Here is a 22,825-nt window from a genome sequence, read left to right as displayed (position 1 = left end):
TGCCATACAGTATATTATTAACGTTATATAATATTTTTAACGATTATTCCATATTTCTTTGACTACATCACTCGTATCTGTCTGCAAATGCACAAGCTTTCCTGATCATACTTGAAAAATCACATTTTAGATGATGGGATCTATCTGGTAAATGAAAAAAACAGGGAAGGGGAAGCATTGTGAAAGTTCCCAAAACAGCAACTCCACTTTGCTGTTTTCTACTTAGTGACTTGCTGGGACACATGGAAAACTAGGCACCTAAATTTAAATTTTCAGTACACGGGACTTTATGCACACAAATCCCATTATCAGGTAATGGGATTTGGGTGCGTATCTCCAGTGCTTTGTTTTGAAATTTTACCCCTGTGGGCTGAGCTGAATGTATCATGTGAACTAAAATGTAATGAATAGTGCTACTGCTGGCTTCATCCCCGGGCCTGTCATGGGATCTCCTTATGATTTCAGAAGAGTGCTGGCAAGCCTAACAGCTCGACTCCCATTGCCACCCTGTTAAAATTATGTCCGACCAGTCCAAAATAGCTCCTTGTGCAAACGTTGTTGTTTTTTTTAATTGGATCTTTCAAGAGGAAAAAAATTGTCAAAAGAGTTTAGTTTTTCCACTGTTATTGTTTTAACCTGAGAGTTCCAGGGTAACGGCTGTTAAAGGTAGCAGCACTGCAGTGGGTGTGTTATACTCTGTGTTCCGTATGTGGAGAGGGTGGTGACTTTTTGTTTCATTCTTTTATTACTAGCTTTCATTATTTATTTTCCTTAGTGTTTTCCAGACACTGAAGAAGGATGGTCTCTGCTCTGAGCAGCTCACTATCTAAGTTATGAACTGCTGCAGTGACTTTTTTTTTTTTTTTTTTGCAGTCATAGCAGGCTCACAGTATTAGAAAAGAAAAACATCTGTTGGATAACAGAGTGTAGAATGTAGGTGCCTGATGAAGAATGTATTAAGGGGTAAGGGAAAGAGTATCATTTTATAGTAGTTATGCAAGTTTGATATATTTGTATTGATTTCATTGCTCTACAATACTCATAAGCCACAGTCATAAGAAAGGAAACATACATCCTGATCCAGAACACATAGTAGAAAACCTGTGTTTAGTTTTTGCGTAAGCATCTTTGTACACAGATATTCTCTGGCGGTGCAAGAACCAGAGATGAGCTTGAACAAAAAGTCTAGTTCTAAGAACTCTCACACTTTAGGATCTGAATTTTGCAAGGGGATAAACCAAAATCCCAGCCACAGACACCCTGCAGCTTCTGACAAAGGGCCAACTTCTGCCACTTTTACTTTGAGTAGCACCTTTGGTACCAGAGACTCCCTTAGCACAAATGAAGCCTGCTCCTAAGCAGGAATTGGTTAGAGGACCCTTTCTGTCCTGGAAGCTCTTTGCTACAGAGACAGCTTAAACGTCTCCAGGACCTCAGCTAAACCCATTCTTAGTGGAAGTTTTAGTTCTGCTCTTTTCTACCTTTTAAGAATATGGGGGAAAATAAAAAATACCACTGCTGTCTTGTCTGGAGACTCAGAACTATCTCATAAGCAAACATGAAGAAAATAGCATCATAGATTCATTCAGGAAGTGCTTGGATGATTTAGAGCCTTTGATTCCAAAGTTCTCTTGGATCTTCCCATACTTCTAACCTCTAGGAAGCCAAGTGTGTCTCCTTCTAGGGTGGTGTGTGCTCCACAATGCTGCTACACCATTGCACTCATTCTTACTCAAAGGATTCTTGTAAGAATCTAGTAATTATACCCTTTGGATGCAGATAGTTATTCCAAGTCTCTGCATAGGCTTTGGATTGATCTTGGAGGGGTGGAGCTCAGCCATTCACAGATCCATGCTCTCCCTTCAGCTCTAGGAGGATCTACTGCAATTCTATAGCTATACTGTAGCAAACCTACAGACCATTTATTCCCATTTTCTGTCTGCAAGGGACTCATAAAAGATATAGTAGAACTGGGAAAGGTACAGAGAAGGGCAACAAAAATGACTGGGGTATAGAACAGGAGAGATTTAAAAGATTGGGACTGTTCAGTTTAGAAAAAAGATGGCTAAGGAGGGATATGATCGAGGTCAATAAAATCATAAATGGTATGGAGAAAGTGAATAGGAAAGTGTTATTTACTCCTTCATGTAAAAACATAAGACCCATTATGGATCAGACCAATGAGCCATCTATCCCAGTATCCTGGCTTCCAATAGTGGCTGGTGCCAGATGCATCAGAGTGAATGAAGAGAACAGGACAATTATCGAGTGATCCATCCCCTGTGGTCCAGTTCCAGTTTCTGGTGGTGAAGAAATTAATAGACAGCAGGTTTGAAACAAACAAAAGGAAGTATACTTCATACAACACACAATCAACCTGTGAAACTCATTATCATGAGATATTGTGCAGGCCAAAAACTATAAGTGGATTAAAAAAAGAATTAGATAAATTCATGGAGGATCAGTCCATCAGTGACTATTAGCCAAGATAGTCAGAGACACAACCTCATGCTCCAAGGTTCCCTGAACTTCCAACTGCCAGAAGCTGGGATTGGACAAGAGGGGATGGATCTCTCGATAAGTGCCATGTTCTGTTAATTTCTTCTGAAGTATCTGGCACTGCCACTGTCAGAAGACAGGATACGGAGATAGATGGACCATTGGTCTAACCCAGTATGGCTGTTTTTATGTTCTTAGTATAAAATGCTTCAGAGGATGGTACAAGAAAATCCATAATAAAATAACTAGCCAATAAGGGAGGGTTCTGACAATTTGTGGCTGGCTTATACCTTAGATTATGAGATTTGTATCTCTTATAATTTTTTCTTATCTCCTATAACTGTGTTTCTACAGCACCCATCTGCTGTTGATACTCTACAGAACATACCATATGCTATTTGTTTGACTGAAGATTGGTTGGAAGGAGGATGCAGTAGAGGAAAAAAAAGCAGGGGAGGGTGAGGTGTGGACACACACACACAGTGTTCACAGTATCAATAATGATTTTTGTTTATTTCCACCTACTGGAGTGTTTTGAGGTTTTTTCATAAATCTCTTCTCTCTTTATCCTTCATGCCAGTATGGTAGTGCTTAATTCTCTTATGTAATTTCTTCATGAACTGAACAGCCAAACCTCATCTCTTGGGATATGAGGGTAGTGAGGTAATCCCTCAGAACAAGCCTTTCCAAAGCCCAAATAGTGTGAGTATTTCAGTATCCCTGCCAACTTGTAAATTTCACAGTTTGCATACCAAGCATATAGCAATTTTACTTATTTTTCCAATTTGCTAAAGACATACAATTGTCTGATGGCTGCATTTTTGAGTCAATCTTGTGAAAATTTATTAGCACTTTCAAATTCATTGGTGGGAAGTTCTTAAAAATAAATTAAAAGAAATCATCTCCCACAATTTTACTGTGGCATCAAAGGATGATCAGTTCCTACCATGATCATTTGTATGAAATCCCACAACAGTGAAAAATCCAGTGATAAATTGACACATGGAAGGAACCAGAATAAAAAGGAATAGTTGCCAAAATTTGTTACTATCTAGCAGTTCTTCAGTGATCTATGTGAAAAGAATTTGTGGTCTCAGTGCTGTCCTACTGGGACACGTCTATGTCATAAAAAAAACTATTTTTGGTTTGTGATGACCTTTCTGCAAATCTCATTGGTGAGGCCGCATGGAGACTGAACAACTTTCTCAATCCTTACCCACTGGGAGTCAGGATTGATGCACAGCAGGGGTGAAATGTTGAGATGCCTGCATTTCCCCTGACCATGTGGTATCTGTTTGGTAGATAAATATAGGACTTTAATCTTGTCTTCGGGATTATCGATTTGACACATTTGAAAGTACTAAATTCACCTGGGACTAAACTCAATATAATTTATGGTATAAGGCACATGAGAAAACAATAATTAAAATTAACCATTGATACCCTATGTTGAAATTAGTGTTTGCCCATTCAATGAAACTAATTATACAAACAATGTTTTAACAGCAAAATGGCGGGAGCAAGGTAAAAGCCACTGAGACCTGTGTATAAAATCCAGAACATATTGTACCATCTATTCTTGTATACCATCGTGTTAATTCTAAAAATGTATGTGCAATTTGGAACTTCAGTTTGGTCAGACTCTACTGAGTTTCAACAATAATTCTTCAACCTCTCTTGTTCAATAAAAACAGCATTTTGTCCTCAATATAAGATAAATGCAAACGAGAAAAATGCTAGGGTTGTGTTTAATCATCTGATTTTATTCTACAACATTGATACAAATCTGGGCTTCTCTCCCTTTGCTTGATTACTTGCTTTGTGTCTTGTTATTGCAGGCAACCTCAGTATAGTGTCTGATTTATGTGGTAGATGCTGAAATGTTTAACTTTTCTTACCTTTTAAGTCAAACTCTTGAACTTTTAAGGTAACATCCTGGTCCCATTGAAGTCAACACTCCTACTGACATCAATAGGCCAGGGTTTTACCCTTCATGAATATCTTTAGGACCCATGATGATATGCAATGGTCCTAGAGATCCAATAAATTCAGCATGACTTATATACCATGGGAATTTACCCAGTACTTTTCGTCTGTCTCTAAATATATAGTACTTTTTGACCATGTATGCTGTAATATTTGCGAACAACCTTACAAGAGAAGGATGAAGTGTGAGACTTAAGTTTGCAGTTGTTGGTTTATGTCACAACCTAATAGTGGTTCAGTATAAAAACTGGTCTTGCATGTGGTTTCTGTTCCTTACTTTGTTACTGACTCTTGTAACCTTGGGTAAGACACTTAGGGCCAGATTCCAAACCAGACTGGGCAAGTGATAGAGGAGGGCACAAGGACCCCCTTTCCAGTTGGGCACAATGACAGCACCTGCACTCTCCAGAGCACAGGGACTGCTTTCTCCATATGTCCCCTGGGAAGTGACCCCATAAAATGTATGGGGGGGAGCACAGGAGGGAAAGTGATAGGCTGTACTTTGCCCCCCACCCCACCCCTTTTACTGGCCGGCAAGGGTGATCAAGCACAGTAGGGGAATATACTGTTTTCCTAAAGGAAATTAGCAAGGGACATGCTCACATTGCACATTGAGGAGCTCTGAGAGGAATGCTGGCTGGCTAGTCAGAATTTCTGCAGGGACTCTTCTCATGGTGGTATGATTCTATAACGTGGGGCTCTGTCTAAATAGCACGGTTGAGACATTAATCAGTAGTTTGGTTCAAGGGAAACATAAACATTTTGATGGCAATCACCAAAGAAGATTGTTTTTTTAAAAAACTAATATTATACTTAAAAAACTCCAAATATAATATTCCCCTTCTCTTTACTCTCACCCCTCCCCTTTTTACATTCTGCCTTTCCTCCTGCTAGTGGAAGGGTTTTCAAATTTTTCCACAGTGTGACCCTCATGGATTATGTCCCTTCCCATTCAAAATGATCTAACATCACTGTGGGAACTATATGGCCATAGAAAAGTAACATAAGGACAACATGGAATGTATTCTTTTTTTGCTGTCTTTTAATGCAGTTTAGCAGCTAGAAGGAGGAAGAGGGGTCAGAATCATATGATCATATAGCTCTCCATGGACAACCACCAAGTGGACCGCAGATTACCAATGATTCACAGCCCACAACATGAGAATTAACTTGAATATCTTGGTTTATCTTTTCTTCTGTTTCTTTCAGTGTCATTTCCCCCTCAATCTAATCTTCCAATATTTAATACTTTTTCAAAAAGTGGACTATCTTTTTCTTTAGAATACATTAAATACATTTCTCCTTCCTCTTCGAGGAACTTTTCTGTATTGTCATGCCAGATATGAAGTGAGCATCCATACGCTTGCAGACACATTCATTTTATGATATAATTATGTACTGCAAGTTCCTTCCCCAGACATTGTGGTGGCTTCTAGCGGACATATGACCCTGCAATCCTTACTCAGGCAAAACTCCAATTGATGTCAGTAAACTCATTGACCACAGTGAATCAATTGAGCCAAATTGTACTCTCATTGTAAATACAGAGAAAGAAGAAGTACATGAGGGAAGAATTTTGCCAATAGACTTTCATAAATATTAGGGTTTTATTTTCAGAGGTGATGAACAGCTGCTGCTTACATTGACTTCAATAGGATTTGTTGGTGAAAATCAGACCTTAATGTCATGCTAATGGGAGTTTTACCTGAGTATATAATACAGGATTTGGCATTTATTTAAGGGACAGATTCAGCTCACGTTTAGAGAATCTTACTCCATTGATTTAAATGCAGTATCCACCAAACAAGGTATTACCTGGATTGAAAATGGCAGAATCTGACTGTAAATAAAAGTAAAATCTTACTGTTCTCACCATATGTCTAGATAAGCTATTTAGGGTACTATAGAATCTAGAAGTAGAGACTCCAAACAGAGTATTATATAATATATATATATATCTCTACCACAAGAATGCTGTTCCTTCTGTGAATACTTTCACTGTTGTATTTAAAATGGTTGATACAGAATATTTTTACATTTAAAAAACAAACAAACCTTGACATTTTTAATGAAAGAATGAAATGGAAAAAGCAACCTCTACAAACTCAGTGGCACTAATCTATGTGCAAAATTTATTTTGAAAACTAATAGGTAGTTTGGAGAGTTTAGAGCTATTCTCAGATTACAATAAAACTCAGATCAGACTAGAGGAAAGTTCAAATGTTATTGTTCGACTTTCTTTCAACTTTTTCTCATAAAATAAATTTGAAACTGCAGATTTTCAGAAGAAAAGCTTCCAAGCCGCCAGCCATTCTGAGCTGTATGAGGTAAAATGGACATGGGAGGACAAGCCTTTTCAGTAGTGGGCACAGGCCATGTAAACAGATGTGGTTGCAATGAATGGGAAAGACTGAATAGCTGCATTGTTGCTTGCTTTCTGATCACACTGCACAAAGTCTCCTCAACACAAGTCATGCTGACAGATGAAGGCTTAAAGCCTGGCTGCTATAGCTCAGACAACCAAACAGTATTTAAGTATTAAGTGCATGAGATATGGTTAACAGTAGACTTTACCACTCCAGAGCCACTTACAGAGGCATTGCTTGATGGCAAAAAAGAGCAGCACTTACAAAACTTGCTACTGTGGGTAATGAAGTGCATTTAAAAGGGAACTGGTGTATAATATCAGGATAAATCTTTCTAATATAATTGTTACTCCTTTCGAAGAATGTGAGGCTTTTGTTATAGCAAATTCTTTTTTGGATTGTGTGTGTATTATAAAGGAGCTATACATAGTGGGTTTAAACAGAGTTATGAAATTAATCTATTGCAATATTCTTACATTAAGGGCATCCTTAAGAGACAGATTTGTCGTGAGGGATTGCTGTGTTCAAGGTTTCAGACTTTAAACTTTAAATTAACGTATTTTGTAAAGTTACATATGCCACATACCTAATGAAATCTGCCAGACCGAGCTGCATGGATTAGATTCCACTGTTTTGTTACAACTTCATCTTGAAACTATCATGCCACTGCTGAGGTACTGTACACATGTTCATTGATTTATTTCATAGGGAACGGTTATTGTTGAGCACTTGTAAAAGGTCACAGATACCAGCATTTGGAAGTTTGCCCAGGTTCTTTTAAATAACCCCAGGGACACAGGGTTTTGTGATTTCTGAAGCCTTTTTTGGGAAGAGACAGGAATAGTGGTGCAGTTTCAGTTTAACAGTTTACAGTATTTTCATTTTCATTGAAAGAAAGGCAGTAACACTTTCTCTGGGCTAAAATCAAATGAAATAGTTCTTCATAAATATATATTGCCAAATTCTTCTGCACAGCAGCATTCTTATTTTCTTCGTGTAGTGAAACAAATGCATCTTTAAGAAGTCTAGAGTTTGCAGCTGGGGCTGTTCTTCTAACATTATTTTCACTTTTCCAGTAAAGATGATGAATCTGTTTTATAGCATTTTTCTGCTGAATGAAACACACATAAATAGACATATGAGGCGGGGAGGGAGGGAAGTGTATGCCCTGTACATGCTAATCTGTGCTTCTACTATTATTTAAAAATAGAGTACAGTTCTTATATATGTAATGTTTCTCTGTGACACCCACTATATTAAGCCTATTTAATTTTCCATCCTCAAGATCTTTTCCTCTATTTTGCCAAACTGGTTACTTGGGCAAGTCAGTGTTAAAATAAAGACCATGGAAAGGGGCATCTTTTAAGCACTTTGGTTGCAGATTTATCTTGAAGATGTTTGCTTTTGCTTGCATAGTTCTTCTCCAAATATATATACATAGGCAATGCTTAATGCAGTGGGAGAAAAGAGCTGAGAATGTGCAATACCCTCTTTCAGGGTGGTATTTGCTTATTTATTCCTAGGTATGCTAGTAAAGCCTATGAATTTTTTTTTTAGTGATAAGATTCTGTCTTGGAACAACTTACAGTGAATAAATAAGGTGGCCTAATTTAATTTTTTGTTTTGCTGCACACTATGACTTTGCCTTAATAGAGCTAATAGGATTTTGGCACAAAACCAAAGCAGGGAGGGAGAGGGAGATGAGCTGCACAGAGAACTGCTGCCTTTCTTTACTCTAAAGTGATGTCAGGTCTATCAGCCTTCTCTTTAGTCCCCCCTGACAGGGCTCCAGGCATTTCTCTATACATGAATGTGTCTCATGCATTCATGAGCCTCTTTGACACCACAGCCTCTTTTGTTAAGAGCTAGATCACTGCTCTACCCTTCTCTCAGCTGCCATATGGTGCAGTGGAAACAGGCTCACAAAGAGAGGGTGAGACAGAGAGAAGAAAGAAGTCAGACTACAGCAGATGAAATTGATTTATTTTCAGAGCTAAAGGGGCAAGTGAGTAAGACGAGGGGGGGGTGGGGGGGACAGAGGGAAGGGGGATGTCTTGGAATATAAAATCTTTCCACAGAGCAGGCAACCAGGCTGTTCATATGACAGCCGTGCTGTGCTTGTTCTCCAAACACAGTACTTGAAAATAAGCATACACATTTTTGTTATCTTAATAATGCTATCTGGAAATGACTTGTAGCCCCAGTGGCTTGACAGTGGACTCTGGCGACTTCATTTCATTCTGTAATTTTTTTAAAAAAAGAACAAAATGTATGTGGTTGCCATATGTGTATAATTGTCAAGTATCCATCTGATAACTTTAGGAATTTACAGGAAATATCTGTCTCTAACATTAATTGTAAAGGGATATGCCAGTAGAAACGTCAGAGTCTGTCCTCAGTTACACCAGTGTAAATCCACTAAAGTCTGCCGAGTTACTTTAGATTTACACAGGTGTAAGTGAGAGAAAATTTGGTCCGAAATATTGTAAACCAACAAACGTCTTTCTCAATGGTACTAAGAACACTTGATTAAAACTGAACATTTTAAAAAGCTAATTTACTTCTCAGTATTTCTGCTCTTTGTTCCTTTTTGCACTTCATTCAGGTTGGACAATGGAAAATAAATGAAAATAAAAAGTTAGTTTCACTTTTGCCTGCAATCAATTTTACTTTCAGGCTTTCAGAGCTACAAACAATGCAGGGGAATACATATTTGTTTAAAAGCCAATACAGTTCCTGAGGAATTAATTTTGGACTAAGTTAAACTTTAAACTTGGTTCACCTGTGACAATGTAGGTCAGTAACAGTTGATGCTGATTGTGGTTTAGCAGCAGGTGTAGAGAAGGAGAAACTGTTCAGCACTATTGTGGAAAACATATTATTAGTGCTGATTGAAAAGTGGAATTTCTGTCCCGTGGGAAATTCTTATATTTGGAAATTTGTTTTCATCCTGAATTGAGACAAAGTGTCAAAATATCATTTTTTTTCCATGGGAAGGAATGTTAAAAATAATCTATTTGGAAACAATTAAATGTTTTGTTTCAGCTCGTCTTGATGGTAACCTGTGTCCCTCTGACCTAATATGGTGTCACATGGGAATTGTAGTTCAGGTATTTCAAGCCCTCGTTCTCTGTGACCTGGGTCCTCTGGCTGGGCTACATCTCCCATAACACACCATGGTCGTGTGACTCCCATAAGCCACTGCTCTGGTTCTACCAGATTGTTGTGGTGTTTTGCTTCAGGTCAGGTCCCTGTTGGGGACAAACATTGGAAAAGTCAACAAAATCTAAAGTTTTCCTTTTTGATGAAAAATTCCTGACCTAGCTCTAATTACTGTGCACTGTAAATGGCCTCCTGTGTGCAGCCTATAACAGCATGGGTAAACCCTGCAGACTTTAACCACTCTTTCTGAAATGGCGCTGAACACAGTCTGTAGTTTTAACATGGAAGTGATTCTTCTCCTTTAAGTTTAAGGACAAGCATGGTGGGCTTAAAGGAGAGGGGAGAAACGGACAGTAATTTTAAGAAAAAAATGAAATATAACCACTGCAGCTGCTACTAGGGAAGGAGAGGGACCTGGAATTTGGTACTGGTCTTGGGGACTAGAGGGCTGTATCACACCCAGTTATCTGAGGTAGGATCAGGTCTTCAGCCCTGCTTGCAGCTACATTTCTGAGCTATCAGCTGGTACTGTTGATAGCAGGGAACGGAGCCCCCTTTCCCTGCTCCTTGCACAGTGTGGTCTGGGTGCTTTGTAGCCAACATGCAGCAGCCCCAGACTGGGAGGTCACCTTTAGTATTTGGCCTGCACAGTAAAGCCACAGTTTCACATTGGACCATGTAGCTCCAATGAGCTCTGTATCACACTGTGCAATGAAACAGGATGTGCCCCTAACTTCTTCCAATAGCCAGAGCAGACTAAGCAATGCCAGTCTTGTTTCTTTTGGCTCAGTTTCAAAAAGACTTTTGAACAAGAGGCAGCAAAGCTTGTTTTAAATCAGTGATTGTGTTACACATAATCCTCATGGAAAGCATGTGCATGGGATCATGTTTCCCCATTTATGCACGTGTCAGCCCTTAAGAAAAATAGAATGAGATGAATAAAACCACATCAGCTCAGCTAATTTGAGATTTTTCCATTGAGTCATTCAAGTTTTGTATCTTAAATTATCTGTATAGTCACATCTAATCTTTTTACAAAAACAAAACAAAACAAAAAAACCCACAAAAAGTGTTGTGCGTTTCTGGAGGTGGCACCAGAGTTACTGTTTGAAAGCAGATAATTTTCCCCTGACCTATTGTTTTTTAGTTTTCTTTTTTGTCTTTGTCCTGTCTCCCCAAACTAGTGATGAGCCACATTGTAAAATGAAGAGCCATTGCAATTACCAGTCCCTTTACTACTTGATGCTTGTTTCTGACTAGAAGAAAATAACCTTTGGTTAAATTCTGACCCTGAATTACAAATAATTGTTATACATCTGCATTTCTTATGCAGAATTTGCCCTTAGTTAATGGTAATTACAATAAAAAGCCAATACTAGTCTATGGCAAAAGAACAGGAAGTTGGTTAATGTTTCTCTCATTTTTTTAAATTTTATTTTCACTCTCTGCTTTTGGGATTTGAGCTGGAAGTGTAAGTACCAAATACTGCACGAAAGTCTGTTCATGTAATATTTTAAAGACACAGGAATGAGGATGTAAAGGAAATTCACTAAGAAAACCTGTTCTCTCAAAAATTCCAGCTCAATTACTAGTCCAACAGATCTTTAATTATGCTTCAGATAAGCATCCAAACACGACTGTGATGTGATTAATTCAATGCTAGTGTCAGCAGAGTTCTTTATTTTTAGATTAACTATTTTTAACTTTTTTAAAAAAATTTAAAACATAGCCATGAGCTTAATCCTGCTGAACACTCTGGCCATGATTCAACAAGGTTTAAAATTAAACATATGTTTTAAGACTTTAGCTCAGTGGTGGGCAACCTAACCCTAACCTGTGCCGCTTCCCACAGCTCCCATTGGTTGGGAACAGCGAACCGAGGCCACTGGGAGCTGCGGGCAGCCATGCAAATGTCAACAAATGGTCTGGCAGCCTGACAGCGGATTACCTTGATGGGCCACATGCAGCCCGCAGGCCACAGGTTGCCCACCACTGCTTTAGTTGGATTGAGGCCAGAGTGCTCAACACCTTGCAGGATGTTGAGTAAACAGTTTGCACAGTATCATATTGATTACAATATACAAACACTAATGTATTGAAATGTTTCAAAAAGGGACAACACAATGTTTTCTACAATCTGATTTTCATGGTGACACAGAATATAATAGGGACAAGAAAACAAATTCCACTTCGTTTTGGGGTCTTCTCTGGGTATTTTGTAGTGATTACCCCAATATTATATTTTGGGGACCATCCAGTAAAAGCCACTGGACTCTAGTACAATAAGACTTTCTCAGAGGAGAAGGCAGCTATATTTCCAACCCCCAAAAAGTCAGCTGGAGCAAAAAACTTTCTCACTCTTGATCCAGCCACCTGCCAATTGAAAGTGGAAAAGTTGCTCCCAGTAAAGTTTAGTGTGTGGTTGTCTTGGGAATCCCTCCTTGCTAACCTTTCCAAATCAATGGTAATTGTATGTGTCGAGGGAGGTGAGTTTGCTTCACACTTTAAAGGAGGTGGTGGTTGGTGAAGATGTTTTGTATGGTACTGGAAAGGGTAGGCTGTGTTAGCTTCATCAGCCCAGATTCACTGAGCTTGGAGGGGAATTAGACTAATGTTTGTGGTTCCGCGAGACCATTGAATCTATCTTGATTTTCAGAGGATTTCAATTTTTAGGAAATCCTTTTACACAGCTTTGGCAGATACATGCTCAGACATCTTAATTCATGTCCTCATGTAGTTTAGCAATAATATAATACCAACATATGTTACTGCAATAATTTATCCTTCATATTGTTTTGGCAGTGTGTAAAATCCTGAGGACATTATCATATGGGTCTTGTCTTTGTGGCTAAAAGCCCTATTGAGTTCAGTAGGAGTAGGCTTAGGTACATAGCTAATCTGTGACCTTTAGCTAAAAATTCTTTTGTGGAAAGGTGCACTTCTTGAAGTTTGGATTAAATGTTAGTTGTAGTACACCATACAGTAACTAATCTATGAACACGTTTTGTTCAACTGAAATAACTACTAATTAAAATCTAGTGTAGATCATAGGTATAGGCCTGTTTTATATTTTAACCATCCTGTCAGTCTGAGTGTGGCCCAGTACACTATAACTTATGGCAGTGGTTCCCAAACTTGTTCTGCCGCTTATGTAGGGAAAGCCCCATGTGGGCTGGGCCGGTTTGTTTACCTGCCGTGTCCTCAGGTTCAGCCGATCGCGGCTCCCAGTGGCTGCAGTTTGCTGCTCCAGGCCAATGGGAGCTGCTGGAAGTGACAGCCAGTACGTCCCTCGGCCGCGCCGCTTCCAGCAGCTCCCATTGGCCTGGAGCAGCTCCCATTGGCATGGAGCAGCGAATCGGCCGAACCTGCATATGTGGCAGGTAAACAAACTGTCCCGGCCTGCCAGGGGCTTTCCCTGCACAAGCGGTGGGACAAGTTTGGGAACTTCTGACTTATGGAAAGGGTGATTCACTGCCATGAAGGGCTGAGTTGTCGCTAATTTATCAGAGAAGCCTTCAAAGGCTGTGACTAGCAATACCTGAACAAAGTCTATTTAAAAAGACATTTGTTGGGAAGAATCAAGTTGGTTTTACAGTACTCTGAAGATTTTATGGCACTGTTTAGGGAGAGTGCCTAATGCTATATGTTGTCGTCATCCTCTGATCTGAATTAAGGTGGCAAGATCTCAGGCAATATATGTGTATTGTTGAGTAAGCTAAGCAGTCATGTCCTTGGAGACAGACTTGAAGGAATATGTGCCAGAGTCTGACTCTGGTTAATCACATGGTCAATACTAAATGTCTCTTTAGATTTCATACACGGAATTTCCAACAAGAGTATATTGCCAACTGCCATCTTGAAGGAAAGACAGCAGTTTGTTAAACCAAGACTTTAGGAATTTGATTGTACAGAAAAGTCAGTGGAAACTAAGCATTTAAATTAAATCAGCAGGTATAACTTTTAAAAATTAATGTGTGCTACACTGGTTGCCAGAGGATTGCTAGAAAATCAAACCTGTAGCATCCTTTTAGACTTATTTACATATGTATGGCTATTTACAGAGCTTCTGCCCTGAGGGCCTTGTAACTTAAGTTTAGTTACTAAGCCCTGGTCTACACTAGGAGTTGAGGTCAAATTTAGCAGCGTTAAATCGATTTAACCCTGCACCCGTCCACACGACGAAGCCCTTTTTTTTTACTTAAAGGGCTCTTAAAATCGATTTCCTTACTCCACCCCCAACAAGGGGATTAGCGCTGAAATTGGCCTTGCCGGGTCGAATTTGGGGTACTGTGGATGCAATTAGATAATATTGGCCTCCGGAAGCTATCCCTGAGCTCCATTGTGACCGCTCTGGACAGCACTCTCAACTCAGCTGCACTGGCCAGGTAGACAGGAAAAGGCCCGTGAACTTTTGAATTTCATTTCCTGTTTGGCCAGCATGGCAAGCTGCAGGTGAGTGCAGAGCTCATCAGCAGAGGTGACCATGATGGAGTCCCAGAATCACAAAAGACCTCCAGCATGGACCAAACGGGAGGTACAGGATCTGATCGCTGTGTGGGGAGAGGAATCCGTGCTATCAGAACTCCATTCCAGTTTTCAAAATGCCAAAACATTTGTCAAAATCTCCCAGGGCATGAAGGACAGAGGCCATAACAGGGACCCGAAGCAGTGGCGCGTGAAACTTAAGGAGCTGAGGCAAGCCTACCAGAAAACCAGAGAGGCAAATGGCCGCTCCGGGTCAGAGCCCCAAACATGCTGCTTCTATGATGAGCTGCATGCCATTTTAGGGGCTTCAGCCATCACTACCCTAACCGTGTTGTTTGACTCCTTCAATGGAGATGGAGGCAACACGGAAGCAGGTTTTGGGGATGAGGAAGATGATGATGATGAGGTTGTAGATAGCTCACAGCAAGCAAGCGGAGAAGCCGGTTTTTCTGACAGCCAGGAACTGTTTCTCATCCTGGACCTGGAGCCAGTACCCCCCGAACCCACCCAAGGCTGCCTCCTGGACCCGCCAGGTGGAGAAGGGACCTCTGGTGAGTTTACCTTTTTAAATAGTATATGTGGTTTAAAAGCAAGCATGTTTAATGATTAATTTGTCCTGGCATTCGCGGCCAGTACAGCTACTGGAAAAGTCTGTTAATGTGTCTGGGGGTGGAGTGGAAATCCTCCAGGGACATCTCCATAAAGCTCTCCTGGATGTACTCCCAAAGCCTTTGCAAAAGGAGCCTTATTCTGTCCACCATGGTAGGACACTTTACCACTCCAGGCCAGTAGCACATAGTCGGGAATTATTGTAAAACAAAGCATTGCAGTGTATGTTTGCTGGAGTTCAAACAACATCTGTTCTTTATCTTTCTGTGTTATCCTCAGGAGAGTGATATCATTCATGGTCACCTGGTTGAAATAGGGTGCTTTTCTTCAGGGGACACTCAGAGGTGCCCGTTCCTGCTGGGCTGTTTGCCTGTGGCTAAACAGAACTGTTCCCCGCTGTTAGCCAAGGGAAGGGGGGAGGAGTGAGGGGCTAGCCACATGGTGGGGGGAGGCAAAATGTGACCTTGTAACGAAAGCACATGTGCTATGTATGTAATGTTAACAGCAAGGTTTACCGTGAAAGAGTGTACCCATTGTTCTATAAAATGTGTCTTTTTAAATACCACTGTCCCTTTTTTTTTCTCCACCAGCTGCATGTGTTTCAAGGATCACAGGATCTTTCCCTTCCCAGAGGCTAGCGAAGATTAGAAGGTGAAAAGAACGCACTCGCAATGAAATGTTCTCTGAGCTCATGCTGTCCTCCCACACTGACAGAGCACAGATGAATGCGTGGAGGCAGCCAATGTCAGAGTGCAGGAAAGCACAAAATGACTGGGAGGAGAGGTGGTGGGCTGAAGAGAGTAAGTGGTGGGCTGAAGAGAGGGCTGAAGCTGAAAGGTGGCGGCTGTGTGATGAGAGGAGGCAGGATTCAATGCTGAGGCTGCTGGAGGATCAAACTAGTATGCTCCAGCGTATGGTTGAGCTGCAGGAAAGGCAGCAGGAGCACAGACCACCGCTATAGCCACTGTGTAACCAACCGCCCTCCTCCCCAAGTTCCATAGCCTCCTCACCCAGACGCCCAAGAATGCGGTGGGGGGGGGGCCTCCGGCCACCCAGCCTCTCCACCCCAGGGGATTGCCCAAGCAACAGAAGGCTGGCATTCAATAAGTTTTAAAGATTTAAACTTTTAAAATGCTATGTGGCCTTGTCCTTACCTCCTCCACCACCCCTCCCGGGCTACCTTGGCAGTTATCCCCCTATTTGTGTGATGAATTAATAAAGAATGCATGATTGTGAAGCAACAATGACTTCATTGCCTCTGCAAGTGGTGATCAAAGGGAGAAGGGGAGGGTGGTTAGCTTACAGGGAAGTAGAGTGAACCAAGGGGGTGGGGTTCATCAAGGAGAAACAAACAGAACTGTCACACCGTAACCTGGCCAGTCATGAAACTGGTTTTCAAAGCTTCTCTGATGCGCACCGCGCCCTCCTGTGCTCTTCTAACTGCCCTGGTGTCTGGCTGCGCGTAACCAGCAGCCAGGTGATTTGCCTCAACCTCCCACCCTGCCATAAACGTCTCCCCCTTACTCTCACAGATATTGTGGAGTGCACAGCAAGCAGTAATAACAGTGGGAATATTGGTTTCGCTGAAGTCTAACTGAGTCAGTAAACTGCACCAGCGTGCTTTTAAATGTCCAAATGCACATTCTACCACCATTCTACACTTGCTCAGCCTGTAGTTGAACAGCTCCTGACTACTGTCCAGGCTGCCTGTGTATGGCTTCATGAGCCATGGCATTAAGGGGTAGGCTGGGTCCCCAAGGATAGCTATAGGCATTTCAGCATCCCCAACGGTTATTTTCTGGTCTGGGAATAAAGTCCCTTCCTGCAGCTTTTGAAACAGACCAGAGTTCCTGAAGATGCGAGCGTCATGTACCTTTCCCAGCCATCCCACGCTGATGTTGGTGAAACGTCCCTTGTGATTCACCAGTGCTTGCAGCACTATTGAAAAGTACCCCTTGCGGTTTATCTACTCACTGGCTTGGTGCTCCGGTGCCAATATAGGGATATGGGTTCCGTCTGTGGCCCCACCACAGTTAGGGAATCCCATTGCAGCAAAGCCATCTAGTATGACCTGCACATTTCCCAGGGTCACTACCCTTGATATCAGGAGATCTTTGATTGTGTTGGCTACTTGCATCACAGCAGCCCCCACAGTAGATTTGCCCACTCCAAATTGATTCCCAACTGACCGGTAGCTGTCTGGCGTTGCAAACTTCCACAGGGCTATTGCCACTCGCTTCTCAACTGTGAGGGCTGCTCTCATCTTGGTATTCTTGCACCTCAGGGCAGGGGAAAGCAAGTCACAAACTTTCATGAAAGTGCCCTTACCCATGTGAAAGTTTCGCAGCTACTGGGGATCGTCCCAGACCTGCAACACTATGTGGTCCCACCGTCTGGTCTTGTTTCCCAAGCCCAGAATCAGTGTTCCACCTCACGAACCTGCCCCATTAGCACAATGATGCCCACATTGCCAGGGCCCGTGCTTTGAGAGAAGTCTGTGTCCATGTCCTCATCACTCTCGTCACTGCGCTGACGTCGCCTACTCGCCTGGTTTCGCTTTGCCAGGTTCTGGTGCTGCATATACTGCTGGATAATGCACGTGGTGTTTAATGTGCTCCTAATTGCCAAAGTGATCTGAGCGGGCTCCGTGCTTACTGTGGTATGGCGTCTGCACAGAAAAAAGGTGTGGAATGATTGTCTGCCGTTGCTCTGACGGAGGGAGGGGCGACTGATGACATGGTTTACAGGGAATTAAAATCAACAAAGGAGGTGGCTTTACATCAAGGAGAAACAAAAATAACTGTCACACAGACTGGCCCGCTCAAGGATTGAACTCAAAATCGTGGGTTTAGCAGGCCAATGCTCAACCCACTGAGCTATCCCTCCCCCCAGTATTTCAGGCAGGACCGAATCTCCATTAAACTTTTCAAGGTGCTCCTGACAGACCTCACCAAAATGATTGTCGGCCATTGATTTCACAGGGGGAGGGAGGGGGGAGGAAATGAATACAAAACAAATCTGGTGTATTTCTTGTTTTGATCCACTCCATCTATCTTTTACAAGTTTGGCTGGCAGCAGACGGTGCAATAGGACTGCTAGCCATCCTCATCTCCTGCCTGCTTGCCATAAGATGGTGCAATAGGATTGCCGGCAGGATTAAAGAGAATGACCTGGTCGAGTCACTCCTAATTTAGTCACTGCGCCCATGTCTGCCCATGCCCTTACTGAGGCGGCCAGGAGCACCTTGGACATGATGATGATGGTTATCAGGCCTATTGCACCGTCTGCTGCCACAAGGCAATGGGTTGCTGCTGCTGTGTAGCAATGCAGTACCGCGTCTGCCAGCACCCTGGAGACGTTCGGTGACAGTGAGCTGAGCGGGCTTCATGCTTGCCTTGGTATGGCGTCTGCACAGGTAACTCAGGAAAAAAGGCGCGAAACGATTGTCTGCCATTGCTTTCATGGAGGGAAGGAAGGAGGGAGGGCCTGACAACATGTACCCAGAACCACCCGCGACAATGTTTTTGCCCCATTAGGCACTGGGATCTCAACCCAGAATTCTAGTGGGTGGCGGAGACTGCAGGAACTGTGGGATAGCTACCCACAGTGCAACACTCCAGAAGTCGGGTCCTGGGGCCGGTTTTGTTCAATATCTTCATAAATGGTCTGGAGGATGGTGTGGATTGCACTCTCAGCAAATTTGCGGATGATACTAAACTGGGAGGAGTGGTAGATACGCTGGAGGGGAGGGATAGGATACAGAAGGACCTAGACAAATTGGAGGATTGGGCCAAAAGAAATCTGATGAGGTTCAATAAGGATAAGTGCAGGGTCCTGCACTTAGGATGGAAGAATCCAATGCACCGCTACAGACTAGGGACCGAATGGCTAGGCAGCAGTTCTGCGGAAAAGGATCTAGGGGTGACAGTGGACGAGAAGCTGAATATGAGTCAACAGTGTGCCCTTGTTGCCAAGAAGGCCAATGGCATTTTGGGATGTATAAGTAGGGGCATAGCGAGCAGATCGAGGGACGTGATCGTTCCCCTCTAATCGACATTGGTGAGGCCTCATCTGGAGTACTGTGTCCAGTTTTGGGCCCCACACTACAAGAAGGATGTGGATAAATTGGAGAGAGTCCAGCGAAGGGCAACAAAAATGATTAGAGGTCTAGAACACATGACTTATGAGGAGAGGCTGAGGGAGCTGGGATTGTTTAGCCTGCAGAAGAGAAGAATGAGGGGGGATTTGATAGCTGCTTTCAACTACCTGAAAGGGGGTTCCAAAGAGGATGGCTCTAGACTGTTCTCAATGGTAGCAGATGACAGAACGAGGAGTAATGGTCTCAAGTTGCAGTGGGGGAGGTTTAGATTGGATATTAGGAAAAACTTTTTCACTAAGAGGGTGGTGAAACACTGGAATGCGTTACCTAGGGAGGTGGTAGAATCTCCTTCCTTAGAAGTTTTTAAGGTCAGGCTTGACAAAGCCCTGGCTGGGATGATTTAACTGGGAATTGGTCCTGCTTCGAGCAGGGGGTTGGACTAGATGACCTTCAGGGGTCCCTTCCAACCCTGATATTCTATGATTCTATGATTCTATAAGTCGACGCTTGCCACGGTACTGTGGAAGCACTCCGCCGAATTAATGTATTTAATGCACTTAGAGCATTTTGTGGGGGGACGGACACAATCGACTATATAAAAACCATTTATAAAAAACCGACTTCTATAAATTCGACCTAATTTTGTAGTGTAGACATACCCTTAGGTAAGTGATGACTATAAAAATAGGGACCAGGAGAAGGAAGGAAGGGATTATGTTAATAAGATCATGTGGTTGCATTGATAAATAAAGCATACCTCTTATAGGCTACAAACTCTCATGTTTTGTATTAGCCAGTGAAGCACCTGGGTGGGATATCAATGCAAGAACTATGTTTAGCACGATGAAGGGCCACAATTTCAAAGCAATTTAACACCCAAAGTGGAAGTAATTCTTTGAAATGACCTTTCAGTTATCATTACACTATATCACACTATAGTTGGGCTTCCTTTAGGATGAGATCCCCTTAAACAACTACTTTTAATCAAACATTCCTCACACCACATGCTGAACACTAAGGGATTTCTTCCCCATCTAGTGACCTGTATGCCTTGTTCCCAGAAGTACTTGCTAACAATCAAAGACATGTCTGGTACCCCTGGTGATGTTAACTTTCAATAACCCAACCCAATGTATGAGCTTTGAAATTCTTTAAATCTCCTTCTGCACTTTACTGTTGTATTTAAATATCATCTACCATCTGCCTGATTTGCAAAGGATGCCACTTTTAAAATCATATTTATTCTGATTGAGGATTCAGGGAGAGGCAGAAGAGGAGCATAAGGGGGCAATATCATCTAAGCATATTGTTCTCACTCATAAAATCAAATCTTTTGGAGAAATCCAAAAGGGGTGAACCTGTTACAAATGTCATATACATTTTGCGACATATATCTATGTGAAAAAATTATGCTGTATGTACAACTTTGGAAGGCATATATTCTGTTAATAAAACAGTGGAGTCCTACTGGTGAAGATTTTAAAAATTGTTATCATGGGTTAGGCACTTGAGTCCATATTTAGATACCTACTCTGGCGGATGGGGTAAGGGTGTATATTGGGAGACTGAGTCACGAGTCTACTCAATTTAGGCTGAATCATTGTTCACCTTTCCTTTATACAATTTCAGACAGAATTTATTGTCACTTACAGTATCTGAACATATATTTATGCCATACATTAATAACAGACAAGACAGAATAAGTAAATGGGCCCAAGTTACTGCATTCCAGGACAGTGGGAAGTTCTTCCCCTTCCAAGATGGTCATTGCCTCCTCTGATCTCCTGGTCTGATCCTTCAATCCCATCCTTCAATTTCTGATCTAGTGTTTCTCCAATTTGAGCCTTGTTCACTTGAGTCTTTTTATATATTTCCACATTCCAGGTTAGTTAATCTTTCTCCGATCAGCTTTAGCAGATTAGACATTTTTTTAAAGCTATACATTACGCATGTGCAAGCTCAGTTTATCTAACTGTGCTTTTTTTAATTTTTGCTGTTTATGCGTGTTTCATGTCATATGCTTGTGTACCACCCTGCTACTGGGTTTTCCCAGTAAAAGGCTTCTTCTGGTTACAGGTCTGTTTATGCTTGAAACTTCCAGCACAACATGTTACCTTTCTTCTGTCAGCAATAACATTATTTTAAGCAGACGAGCAATTTTATGTAAAAGAAGAATGGCAAACCCACACTTATGCCAGCAAAGTCTTGGCTAAATGTTACCTCACCTAAACTCATTCACTATTCATAATTACATATTATATATAAATTACATATAAATATAGCTATCACAGTTTTTACCTTTACCGTTTAACAATTCTGCATTTTTATGTTTCAATATAATATTCAATATGTATATATTATATATCAGACTCCCTTAACTCTCTCCCCTCCCCCAGTATATACTTGAAAACAATGATTCTTTAATGTTAACTTTTCTTATCTTCTTTAAATATGGGTTTTCAAAGGCCTTTTTCATTCAAGTCTACTTTTGTTGGTGAATCATTACAAAGAAAACTTCATTAGAAATTTTCCTGTGAGTGCATTTTCAGGGGTGTCTCAATTTTTGGGCCTTGATATTTAGTTGCTTTTAGTGACACCCCAATACGCCTAAATATAAAAAATGGCCTGAACATAGAGAACATAGAGAAGCTTTTATAAGATATAAAAATGTATAAAAACTTACATTCCTTCAATGTATGACAATTTGGCAGCAGCTTTATAGCATGAAACACCTAGTTTTGATTGTGTAACAGTCTGCCATAGGGGAGGGAAACTTGGGGTTGTGCATCATAAAAATTGTTTACCCCAGTGGGTACTGCTGGGTGCTCAGCACTTTGAAAAATCAGACTGCTTGTTTAGAGACCTAAATATGGATTTACAAGCCCAATTTTAGGCACCCTTTTGTATAATTGTGTACACAATTCTGACAAGCACTATCTGCAATGAACCAGTGTAATAATTTCAAGTGCAATTAAAAGGAAAACTTTGTTTCTTGTTTAGGAATAGTGCCGAATGCATATAATAGAACATACATGATTGTGAATACGCATTTTGGGAAGAAAAAAAAGTCTGAAATGCTTTTGATGCCAAATGTCCCAATCTTAATATACCGTTTGTCTAATTACGTTCCATCCAGTTTTATTAGTCAGCTTGCTCTGTGCATCACATAGCACTGGTTTCTCACTAGCTGAAAGTATATTTTGCTCAGCAGCCACATTTTATCTGCTAAGGATTTCTATTTTTCTGTGAGACTGTAGATGGTGGTTCTTTCAGCTGAAGGCCCTGATTCTCCCTTATACATGCTTAACCTTAAGCATAAGCAATTCAATTCAACCCCAAGTTAAGCTCAGGTCAGTGGTACAGAGCTCTGCATCATTGATACAGCTGATATCTCAGTCCATAAACAAACACAAAATCAAGTAGTAGACCCAGTATTTGCATTAATAGCTAAAAAATTTGAACAACCCCCCCAGACACACTTCATTATTGAACACAGTGTAATCGTCTCACCCAACCGTAGAACAGAAACAAATTTATTTGGGTGCCCCAGCACAAGAACATATTGTGAGGGGTCTCTGCGTCCACATAAATAGAACAGAATAGGAAAGCTGTGGCTAAT

The sequence above is a fragment of the Eretmochelys imbricata genome, chromosome 4 (assembly GCF_965152235.1).
Source record: "Eretmochelys imbricata isolate rEreImb1 chromosome 4, rEreImb1.hap1, whole genome shotgun sequence".
Classification (NCBI taxonomy): Eukaryota; Metazoa; Chordata; order Testudines; family Cheloniidae; genus Eretmochelys; species Eretmochelys imbricata.
The sequence above is the reverse complement of the archived record's forward strand: the minus strand, read 5'-3'. Positions refer to the sequence as shown.